Raw genomic sequence first — 12,604 nt, 5'->3', positions numbered from 1 at the left:
TTGTTGTTTTCTGGGTCTTGGTAGGTTTGGGTTCATAGATGTTGGAGGAGAGGGGAAATGGTTAGAGGTGTTTATTTCCCTTATGGGTCCAGAATCCCATTCTGGCCAATATTTTACTTTGAACTGGACGATAAAACTACTTTCTCAGTACCATGTCGCTACTTTCTAATCATGTCAAGAAAGTAGTCTTGGACATCCACAGCCCACAGCTCTGTATTGGTTAATCCTGTAACTTCATTAGGAAAGTGTTCTCCCAAGTCCTTTTTTTTTGGTGAGGAAGATTAGCCCTGAGCTAACATCTGTTGCCAATTCTCCTCTTTTTTGCTGAGGAAGATTGGCCCTGAGCTAACATCCATGCCCATCTTCCTCTATAACTGCCAGTGGGGTAATGCAGCAATGCTTGGCATAGATCAAAGGGCCCAGAACTTGCTTTCCAACCCAGAATCACCAGTCTAAGCCCTTTTTTGCGCAGAGGTTGCCGCATTCTGAGAAGTAAAGATCAGGCTGCAAGAACAGCTCCATTCCCAGGGATTTGGATCTTTTCTGCTTCTGGACATGGCTTTAGAAGACAAGATTTTATGGTCTAGACTTAGTCCTGTACCTGGCATTGAGGTTCCGTGGCTGAAGATCATCAATTGGTGATATCATGTCCTAATTCATTCATTTATTCATCAGGTTTTAAGGGAGATGATATGACCAGGGCCTATAGAGAGGGGCTTCCATGAGGCTAGATTAGCTTTTGCTGAGTACTCTTAGATATAAATACATACGATAACATACATATATTATATAAAATACTACTAACAGACATAGAGCAGTGTTTGGCACATAGTATGAAGTGCTTTATGCATAATAGCTTATTTAATGCTCATAACAACCCTACAAAGTGGGTACTAGTGCCCTTTACAGATGAGGAAACTGAAGCACAGAGGGTAAATGATTTATCCAAGGTGCACAGCTAGGAAGCAGCAGAGCCATGATTCAAACTGAGGTGGAACACATGACCACATACATCATATCATGCCCCACAATATATATGGATTATGCTTTTCCATATGGGAAGGCAGAACAGAGACTGGAAGTCTTGGAGTGCCAGTCCATTGACCCGGGATACCTGCCTTTGGTTGTCTACTCTAGACTTAAGGATCTGCAACTGGAAAATTGGGTGAGGAGTTCCAATAAAAGTCACATTCCAGTTTCACTTAATTTAGCCCATTGGGGCAGAGAGGAAGAATAAGGGCCGACAAAGATGGCACCTTGCTTGTACCAGTCCAAGAAAAGGTGCTCCAGGATGGACTATTGGTCCTAGCTGCTGGAGTGATGGAGCTGTCTCCAGGCTTACGGGGTCTCACACTGGGTCTGCTTTGTCCCCAGGAGACCCAGTGCTTTAGGAGCAGCATCTTGATGCATTTTATTAGCAGCAGCAGCTGGAGCAGTGATAAGAAGCCCCGTTGGAGTCAACAAAGCAACTTCCAGTTTGAATGGGGATGTCCTAAAAGAGGAGTGAATCTTACTAACAATGCTGAGTGAAAAAAGTCTCAGAAGACTGTATACCTTACCATACCCTTTTTATAATATGAACACAAGGATTGTGGTTGCCAGTGGGGTGTGTGGAAGGATGGGATAGAGGAGGAGGGCATAGGTTGATGTATGTTAGTGGTTATCTTCTGGTTCTTGTAGGTGGTGGGTTCATAGGTATTTATTTAAATTTTTTTAAAAACCTGCCATTTTGGATGAGGTTAAATGAAGTTTTAAATGTTACTAAATTTACTCATCTGCAGAAAGGTAAGCAACATTTGAATTTATTGAATCAGGATTTGGGCCCCTTAAGGCAGACATGGGGCCCAGTAGCATTCTTTTGCTCCTCTCTGGTTCTTTCCTGAGAACATCTGAAGTTGTGAATTACATAGTACGGCTTCAACAACTCCTCATTCTTTGGTTCTTTTGCTGCTCCAGGAAAATTGTGTGTGTTCAGCTGCTCCTGTGTTTTCTGATACTAGCCTGGCAGGAAAGAAGAGCATCTTCCCCAAGAGTAGGTAGACAAGGCCTAGTAGAGACACATTCAGAGAACAAAAGGAAACTAAACATGGCCCCTGCCCTCCTGGATGTACAGTTCAGGAGATAAGAGAATACTTGTGATAAATAACTGCCTAACACTTAAAGGACTATGAAATTAAGAGCAAATAGCTGTCATACAGTAAATGAGCCATTTGTTAATGCCTTCAGTTATCTGTGATCCCAACCAAAGCGTATAGGTGGAAATCACACATCTCCCAGCAAAATAAAAAACAAAACTCAAAAAGTTCTTAGTGGGCCGGCCCGGTGGCATAGTGGTTAAGTGCGCGTGCACCGCTGCTGGCGGCCCAGGTTTGGCGCGCACCGAGGCACCGCTTGTCACGCCATGCTGTGGCGGCGTCCCACACACAGTGGAGGAAGATGGGCATGGATGTTAGCTCATGGCCAGTCTTCCTCCGCAAAAAGAGGAGGATTGGCATGGATGTTAGCTCAGGGCTGATCTTCCTCACAAAAAAAAAAAAAGTTCTTAGTGTACCAATGGTGGGTGGGTTGCCTTTTCTTCACAAATGAAAGACAATGATTCTTTGATTCCAATATACAATTAACCAGTATTGGGTGCCCCCCAACACTTGACTTGTTGAGAATCAAGAGAATATGGCTTCTGTCCTTGGAAAAGTTAATAGAGTCAATTAAGAGGAGGAAAAAAATAACGTGGAAAAGAAGTAGAGAGCAACAAAGATGATTTGTGCATAAGCGAAGCACTGTGCTGTGGGAGACCTCAGTATGGACCACAGTGGTCTGAGAGGTAGCTGCAATCCTAGGTCTGCATTTCTTCCTTAGTGCCCTTTTTCTTGAAGCTGAAAGGCTGGTACCCACTGACTCAGTCCTGCAATAAATTTTGACCTGATTGTGCAATTAAATCACTAAATCCCTGCACCTCTTTTAACTCAGGAATTCCTCCTGTGTCAGGTCTCTGCAAAGAATAATGAGAAAGCCCAACGAAACCAGTGTAGATTATTGTGGGGAACTGGCTTTGCTAGGATGTTAATGAAGTTGCTTAGATTTCAAAGGGTGTAAACAATACAATGACAGTATTGCCCCAGTTACATTCGTTTTTCCCTATTGGAGAGAAAGTGTAAATTTCTTAGATCTGGATTATTTGTTTGCTTAATTTTGCATTTGAAGTTTGAAATGAAACCAGGGCATTTGAAGGTAACCTTTTTGAGGTACACTTGTATCTCTTTCCCAGATTTCTCATTCAGAGTGCATACAGAATTTGTTTGGATAATAGTATGAGATATAATTGCCAAATCCAGTTTGAGGTTTGTGATACACAAGAAGAATGTAATGGAAAAAGAGAAGATATTAATTTCTTTTAGTGTAGAGAGATTTCACATTTTTCAACCTACACATTTTTTTAAGAACTGGAAAGAAATACACCAAAATATTAATACATGCTTTTGATGAGATTATAGGTGATTCCCCCCACATACACCCTGCCCTGTATTGAACTCTGCACTATGGAAACCTCTAAGCACACAAAAAAATGATGAAAATATACAGTGTACCCCCCCATACCATCTCCCAGCTTCAACAACTATCAGTGGTCAATCCCATTTCAAGTATAGCCTGATCTCAATTTTCCACCCCTATCCCTGTTATTCTAAAGTAAATCTTGGGGCCAGCCCCGTGGCTTGGTGGTTAAGTGCGCGCGCTCCGATGCTGGTGGCCCGGGTTCGGATCCCGGGCGCGCACTGAGGCACCACTTCTCCGTCCATCCTGAGGCCAAGTCCCACATACAGCAACTAGAAGGATGTGCAGCTATGACATACAACTATCTACTGGGGCTTTGGAGGGAAAAAATAAATAAAAAATAAAATCTTTAAAAAAAAAAAAAATAAAGTAAATCTTGGACATGAAATCAGAAAATCAGATGTATTTATGAACTTCACATAAAACAGTCAAGAGATTCAAGGTTGATAATAAAATCCTGTTTTTTAAATTGGTATAGACCACCAACATCAGCTTGTTTTCTTTTTAGTCTCCTCCACCCTTTTAAGTTTTCAGACCTTTCAAAATCCCTTTTGTAGAAGATGTTTTCATAAAAATGTAGAATGGCCTCTGGGGAGTCCTATTGTGCAATAAATATTCTTAGTAAATAGTAAAAATATTTACATATTTAATTATACCTCATCTTATTCCAGAAAGGATTTCAATTCATTTAAAACATAAAACAAAATCAAGGTAGCAGAAGTTTAACATGCCATAAAGGAAGAAAGAAACATGGGACAAAACATTACAAGGACACTAAATGTGGGCCACAGTTTGGTTTTCAAAGATTGACATGGGAACTTTGTTAACTTTATAGCTCATAGTTTCTCTGAGATGGAAATTGACTAAATATTTAAGAGACTTACTGGGATTCTTGTTAGTAAAAGATAGGCCAGGGTTCTTGGTAAATAGAAACTATCACAAGGGTTTTATCTTTTATATAATGAGTTTTTGCAAATCAATAAGGAAAGAACAACACCTCAGTAAAAATTTGGTAAGCAATTTACTAAGGAAGAAATATAAAAATCCTTTAAACATGAATGTTGATTCTCACTAATAAAGCTGTGTAACAATGCCTTACCATTTTTCACCCATTAAAATGTTTTGTTGGGCTGGCCCCATGGCTTAGTGGTTAAGTGCGCGCGCTCTGCTGCTGGCGTGCAGGCTTGCAGGGACGCACAGCTTCTCTGGCCATGCTGAGGCCTCGTCCCACGTGCAGCAACTGGGAGGATGTGCACCTATGGCATACAACTATCTACTGGGGCTTTGGGGGGAAAAATAAATAAAAATCTTTAAAAAAAAATAAAATGTTTTGTTTAATAATAGTATTCTGTTGGTTAGGTTTGGGGTATCTAAATTGTTTCAAATTTTTTGGTAGGCAGTTGGACAGTATATATCAAGAGCTTTTGAAACTGAATAAACTTTGATCTAGTGATCCCACTTCTAGAAATTTAAGGAAATAGTTGTGGACATTTGAAAATACTTACACAAGGATGTTCTTTAGAGCATTACTCATGAAAATGAAAAATTAGAAATAATCCAATGTTCAACAATACCGGTTCGATATGGGATATCTGCAGTATTTTGCAATTAGAAGAAAAATCAATAATAATTATGAATTTTGAGGAGTTTACAATTGCCATGTCAGGAATCACTTCCGGAACTTCCTTCAAACAGAACTATAGTTTATGAAAGAAAATACAGCAAATCTCATATCTTGGAGGGAAGGAAATTAGGAAACCATTGTTCCCTGTACTTCTAACTCCCCATTTTCTCTTTATCAAAAATAAGGTATGAAACCAAGGAAGTCTGGAAATCTAAGATAGGGCCTACCAAAACTCAAATTGTTTCTCTCTTCATGCCGAAAGGATAGCCTTTGCCTTAGAGAAAGAAAAAGGAAAACCTTTCTGTGTTCATAAAAACAGACAATAACCTATCTATCTGGACAGAATCCGTTTAAAATTTACAAATCTGTTTCTACTCTCTCAACTTAGCCTACAAGACAACAGTTGAAACAAGTGAGTCAAATATATTTATTGAGCCTCTACCGTGTATGTCAGGCACCCTCCTGGGCAGGCATTGGGCCTACAAAGGTTATTTCAGCAGTTTACCTGACCCCTAAGCTCTCTCCGTCTAGTTGGAGGAATAATTTCTTATTGTTTAGTCTCACGTCGTCGTTAAAATACGTGACCTCGGGACTTCCAGACCAGAGCTCAGATCACTTTGCGCGAAGTTGCGTTAGATGTGGCACGTCCCCCTTATTCTCACCCTCCATCCCCCTTAAAACCCGCCGCTGTTATCCCCGACCTGGCAATGGACGCCATGGAGACTTAATTCGGAACATCTGAGAGTGACCAGGCAGGTCGGGAGGCCAGCGTGTCGCTCCGGGTAGCTCTCTGGACCTGGGACAGGTCAGTCTGTCGGAGCAGACTGGCCTTGTCCGGCCTACACGGACTTTCCCAGGCTGTCCCCAGCTGTCGCTCTCGGAGCCCCCAAAAAGCTCAAGGAGCGGCAAGGCGGTTCTGGTGGCGAAAACGAACCTAAGTAGAGACAAAAGGGGGCCATGCCGTTGAATCGGGCGTCTTTTGTTAGATTTGTTGCTGTCGCTCACTATCTTCAAAAGAAAGAAACCCTAGAGCGAGGCTAACCACGCTCAAGATTTCCGTGACGATTAGAGGCTGGAGAGCCGACCAAGCGACCTGGACAAAATGTTCCTCCTTTCCTTCCTTCCCGAAGTATGGGCTGTCTGGGCACGGGAAACGTCTGCACTCGCTCCACGATATGCGGGTGACAGTTGTAAGACCCCTGAGAGAACCGTGTCCAGTTTTACGCATAAACATTTTTTCTCCTCCCGCAAAAATCTTCCTCTTCGATTTACCGGCGGCTTTTTTCCTCTCCGGCCGTTGCCCGGCGACGCTGACATCAGCACTACCTTGAGAGTACGTCACAGAGGCGCTGCTTCTCGGTATCTATTTTACTGAAAAAATCACCCGCTTTCCGCAGGGTGTCAGGATGGCCGAGTGGTCTAAGGCGCCAGACTCAAGCTCCGCTTCCCCGCGCTGGGGATTCTGGTCTCCGAATGGAGGCGTGGGTTCGAATCCCACTTCTGACACATCGTCTTTTCTCTTTTTTTTCCTCTCCTAATTTCCGAAACAAATACTGTGTCGATCTGAACAGTAGGCATAAACAATTTACCAACTCATAATGCTAAAAAGTGACTTTTAAAATTTTCTCACAGGGACTGTTAACGTCGAAAAGATTAAAAGCGGAAGCATCGCGATACCTTTTGGAAGCCGCACGATTTGGAGCAAACACAATGAAGAGCCGAGATTACTAGGGGTTGGTTTCTCCGAGGCGTCGGGAGATAAGCTCAAAACCGCGAAATTTTGGACCTGGGTAGTTCCCTCTCCGGTGGTGCTCGAGGAGAAAAGGGGTGGTGGCCGGGTGCCCTCTCCGCGTCTTCACTCGGCTCACTTGCTTTGTCCCAGACCCAGGCCCTCCCTTGAATACTTGCTGTAGCACTTTCCCACCCGTCCCACTCCCCGCTGGCTCATGGCAGTGCTGTCTCAAAAGAAATCCTATGCAGATACTCTGTTCTCTTCTCCCTTTTCAAAAGTTATGGAACTAGTTCTCAAACATTTCCTTTGTAAATTATGCACATTCACACTCATGTTGGCATCTGATAATTGTTGTTTTGTCTCCTCAGTCAAAATTGAGTACCATTTTAACTCCTGAATAAAATATAAAAGCTATACCTTCCTCCTCCAAATGTAACCACTATCAATATTTCATTGTATTTCTTAAATTTTATTTTCTCTGAATTTGCATTATGTATTTTATAAGTATTTTGTTTGTTTTTTACAAAAATGTGGTCATACCAAACACCGTTTTCTGACACAATTTTCATTTAATATATCTATTTCCATGTGAACACAATCTTTTTCCCTACAGAGGAAATATTGCAAATCATTCCACAGGATAGATATATCCTACTTCATTTATCCGCTATTTTGTTGTTGTTGCTGAACATTTAGGATATTTCTAATGATCATTCATCCAACAAATATTTAATGAGTGCTTATTATGTGTCAGGGGATGCAGTCCTGGCGCTCTGGCAATAAAAATATAAAACAACAGGATAGGATAAAAATTAAATTTAATTAAAAAAATAAAATAAATTTCTGCCCTTGTGCTGTTTATATCCCAGTTAAATGACTTTGGTTCTTTTTTAGGAACACCACATTGCAAGATTTCCTTATCTCTCAGGAGAGGAATATAAATCCTGGATCTTGAGACAAAGTGTTTAATGCCAGCTATTGAAGGTTCATATCTGCATGACCATATATTTCTCTGTCATTATAACCACTTATGACTGTGCTCATTTGATTATTGATTTTATCCTAATAGTCAAAATGTGAGAGACTGGGCAGGTGAAAAGACAGCTGGTTTATTTGACAATAGAATTCTCAAGAGACGTTCATCATGGACAAGATCCAATTGTTCCATTTGAAGGGCGACATTTTGAATTCAGATAGCTGAAACCAAATGGTTTCAAGTAGTACCAAACAGGCTCAGCTCTCTGCAGTACTTAACTGTGGTTAGGTGAGATGCGACATGAAATATAAAAGCTTAAGAAGGGGAAAGGAAACTAATTCTCACAAGATTTTTATTATTATTATTAAATACATAAAAGTACAGGGCATAATATATCATATGCATGTACATATATCCACTACCCTCATAAAATCATTTCCAGAGGAGCAGACAAGTGTATCTCTGAAGATTCTGGAAGAATTTGTAGTTTCTGCTGGAGAACGGTTGAGTTAGAAAAAGATAGGAAGATAGTATGAGGGAGAAGAGATAGCAGCTGTTTCCCCTAGAAATTTCTAGAATAAAAGGAAGGACTTAAAAGGTTAATTTTAGTTAATTAAAAAAACATGGTTACAGAATTTTTACAAAACTACTTTTTAAGAGGAAATCTTTCCTTCCTCTTTCACTCACAAGTGCCTCTTTGAATTATTAGGAAGATACTTCAGCACTTCATTCACCCTCTTCTCTGCCCTCCCCATGAGAAGAGAAATCTGAGTAAGAGTTTTTACCTTCTTTGATCCACATTTCTCTTTTGGGTGACATTAATGTTCAGCTGTGCTTCTTAGCCCTTTGCATTGCTGGTTTTTAGGGGTACTTGTGCCTTCACAAAGCTGCTGGGTGAGTGTGTCTACTGGGTTCCAGGTTTAGACATGAGAAGGAGTAGAGAAAGCTCATTCTAGCTTCAGATCCAAACTATGTTCTTCAGTCTACATTTACCAGCCACAACATTGATATTTTGTTTCTGCCACTGGTGTATATGCCTCAACTGGTTCCAAACTGTTAAAGGATACTTAAAAAGAAAGGGTAAAATTATGACTTTCATTCAAATAAAAATGAATACGTGTCAAAAACTATTTAATTCATGAAATAATTTAACAACCAGTAAGATGTCACAACTGGTTCAAAAGAAAATTCAAAGTACCACATATTTATAGACAATCTGGAATGCTGAAATAAATTTAGAAATAGATTTTTTTACAACCTGTTAACTTCCACAGCAATGATCAATTGCATTCCACTAACCACAATTCATTTGCATTTCTGTGGATGAAAATCCTTTGCACTAACTATCAGTTTTCTACACCTTTAAGAGATGTAAGATAGCTCAAAGTCAATGAAAGTTGCTCTTATGGACTAAATGTTTGTGTCTCCCCCAAATTCATATGTTGAAACCTTACCCCCTAAAGTGACGGTATTAGGAGATGAGGTCTTTGGAAGGTAATTTGGATTAGATGAGGTCATGAAGGTAGAATCCTCACGAATGGGATTAGTGCTCTCATAAGAATCCTAAGAGAGCTTGCTTTCTCTCTCTCTGCTCTTTCTGCTATGTGAGGACACAGCAAGACAGCCTTCTGTAACCAAGAAGAGGTTCCTTGCTAGAACCCAACCTCTCGGACCACCCTGATCTCAGACTTTCCAACCTCTAGAACTGTGAGACATAAATTTGTTAAGTCACCCAGTTTATGGTATTTTGTTACAGCAGCCTGATCTGACTAAGACAGTTATCCTAGACAAGGTACTCAGGAATCTTTTTTTTTGGTCCATTTCAAACTCCATTTTGTCCTGACAAAACTCACATGGGAGATGGATGTGATTATAACCTCCAAAACTGAACACATCCTTCCTTATTTAGCTAATACAATCACATAGAATTGGGTTTTATTTTTATTTGTTTTTTAACTTTTTATATTTTTCTCTTTCTTTTATTGTGGTAACATTGGTTTATAACATTATATAAATTTCAGGTGTACATCATTATATCTCGATTTCTGTATAGATAGAATTGGGTTTTAGAGTTGAATTTACTAAAAAGTGAAGAATACAGGCATCTATCTCACCACATTTCAGCAAGCACTCTCCAATTTGAAATAATTCTCCAGCCAACTAGTGTCCTCCTTTTTCTATGTAATACTGTAATAGCAGACATTTATTAAGCAATTCTATGAAATTTACATTGTTACATGCAAGTGCTTTATATGTTAAGCGAAGCCAGGTACCTGAGGGTTACTGTAAATATTCAATAACATTACCTTTCAACCTTGTTATGAAAAGAAGTTAATCTTGTCAATTTGCTGTTTTCTTGTTTAACCTGAGGGGTGACTCAAGGGTCACAAGGATTGTGACAAGCTTGTTTTACAGAAGAAACAAAATACCTTCAAGGAACTTACATGCACCAGATAATCAGCCCCTTGCTGCCTGTTGGCACCCAGAAGTCAGATTGCCCAAGGGCTTATCTAGAGTGAAAGAAAGAAAACATGGATTACCCCTTTGTTTTGCTGAAACTCCTCCCACTAAGCCCCTTAGCTCTATAGAACCCCCTGCTTTCTACTCCTGTTAAGAGGGATTTGAGAGAAGCTATCCTCCTGCCTCCTCATTCTGGCCAATTCAAATAAACCTTGCTCCATCTCCAAGCACCAGATGTCTCAGTGATTGGTTTACTGTGTACCGGGCACATGAATTTGAGATTAAGAGGTTCAGTATAAGTTTTTCAGGTATTTTTATTTTCATTAATATCAAGATAGCGATGAACAAGAAAGAAAAGGAGAAACAGAAGAGGGAAAATGAGTAAAAGTTCTATCTAATTTAATCATTTATGGTTTGAAGTTTTAGCCTCCGAATTAAATGACCCTTGGCCCAGTGATCTCTTCTGTGAAAGCTTCCTCTTTGTTTCTCACTTCTTTTCCCCCTTTTCTCATTCTCTCTCCTCCTCTTCCTTTTCCTGTCCCCTGTCAACTCTGGAATCCTGATGCTCTCTTGCACATTTCACCTCCACAAAATTATTTCTCCAACAAGAAATATAAACTGCAGATTATTTAAAGAAAGGAAAGGAGATTTTAAATTACTTTCAAAATTCACTAACGAAGATATGCTTTCTTACCCAGAATCCATCCTTATGTCTAGATTTACCCTACTTCTCCCTGCAGTCTTCACATTTCCTGTTCTTTCATGGAGCACGTGTTAACTATCTTCTGAAAAGCTTTCACAAAGATAAGAAATTTCCCACTTCTCATCTCCCTCCTTTTTTAAAGTAAAATGGCATTTATCTGTGAGGTAGGATACCGAAAATCTCATTTCTTCAGAAAGTTCCAAGGAGACCCCAACCTCCCAATGTTTCTTAGCTCCTGAGAAAACAATAAGATGAACTCCCAGAGGCAAGCAGTCCACCATGGAGTCAATTGTAACACAATGTGACAAGCACTAAAAGAGGGAGAAGAGAAAGCTTCCTTGAAGCACTAAGTTAAGGCCTCAGGATAGGGAGGAGAAAGCCAGGAAAGGAGCAGGGGTGGTGGAGAGTCTGATTTAAGCAGAGGGAACAGCATGTGCAAAGGCCTAGAGGGACCTAAAGTAGTTCAAAATGATATTTGTAAAGAGTTGGCTACAAGGATATGATGGGGAAGAAAGCTAGGGAGATTAGCAGGGGCTTGGCCTTGTAACCTTGAACTTGTAATACTGAGGAGCTCAGTCTCTATGCTGAGGCTGGGTGTAGTCTTCTATATCTACAGCGTGTATCAGTTGAAAGAATCCAAGAAGTGTAATTAGAAGTAAAGTTTACAATTTAAGTTCTTGACCTGGAGAAACTCCTTGGAGAGGAGAGTTTGATCTGGACAGCTGGAGGAAGTTGGAAGATGTCCTTACATGCTATGAAGGGAAAGGTTATACAGGACTGTTATTCCTTTCTTTCAAAATTTGATCACAAATCAAGAGATTACAATAAGGAAAGGGAATCAGAATAAGGCATCAGTTTGAAGGGTAGCAAAATATGCCACCCCAAGATATGTCTCTTTGGCATAAGGATTATTTTGAGAAACAGCAGACACAGGAGAAACTCTGAACACAGAGTAGAAGTTAGCCTTTTGTAAGGGTGTCTCTCTACCAGAAAGAGAAGGATGACTCTCAATCACAAGAAACAAGAAGGCACTGACTTAAATCTGTATACAAACTACTCTTGTTTATCATACTTTTCCTGGTCACTCCCCATAACTATCCTCCTCCACACCTCCTTTCTTTTGTCTTTAGCTGAAGATGGTAGTTAAGCCTGAATTTTCTTTTTTTTTTTTTTTTGTGAAGAGATCAGCCCTGTGCTAACATCTGCCAATCTTCCTCTTTTTTTTTTTTTTTTTTTTTTGCTGAGGAAGACTGGCCCTGGGCTAACATCCGTGCTGATCTCCCTCTGCTTTATATGGGACGCCACCACAGCATGGCTTTGCTAAGCAGTGCGTCGGTGCCCGCTGGGGATCCGAACTTAACTGCTTGCACCACCAGCCGGCCCTAAGCCTGAATTTTAAACCACCTCTGAGAGTTACTCACTTTTCCCTGGGTATCTCCTATGCACATATGAAATACACGTTAATAAACTTTGTTTTTCTTTTGTTAATCTGTCTTCTGTTACAGGGGCCCCAGTCAAGAACTTAGAAGAGTAGAGGGAAAATTATTTTTTCCTCACCTA

At 40.3% G+C, this 12,604-nt stretch overlaps 1 non-coding gene across 1 annotated transcript; it reads left to right on the top strand.

Moving 5' to 3' along the window:
- The first annotated feature begins 6,573 nt into the window (after positions 1–6,573).
- TRNAL-CAA (transfer RNA leucine (anticodon CAA)) lies at positions 6,574–6,679 on the top strand. The gene is made up of 2 exons: positions 6,574–6,611; positions 6,634–6,679. It is a non-coding gene; the product is annotated as a tRNA-Leu (tRNA).
- The last annotated feature ends 5,925 nt before the right edge of the window (positions 6,680–12,604 follow it).

Source organism: Ceratotherium simum, chromosome 13 (genome assembly GCF_057802395.1).
Source record: "Ceratotherium simum simum isolate JZ-2026a chromosome 13, ASM5780239v1, whole genome shotgun sequence".
NCBI lineage: Eukaryota > Metazoa > Chordata > Mammalia > Perissodactyla > Rhinocerotidae > Ceratotherium > Ceratotherium simum.
This window is presented reverse-complemented; position numbering and strand designations above follow the sequence as displayed.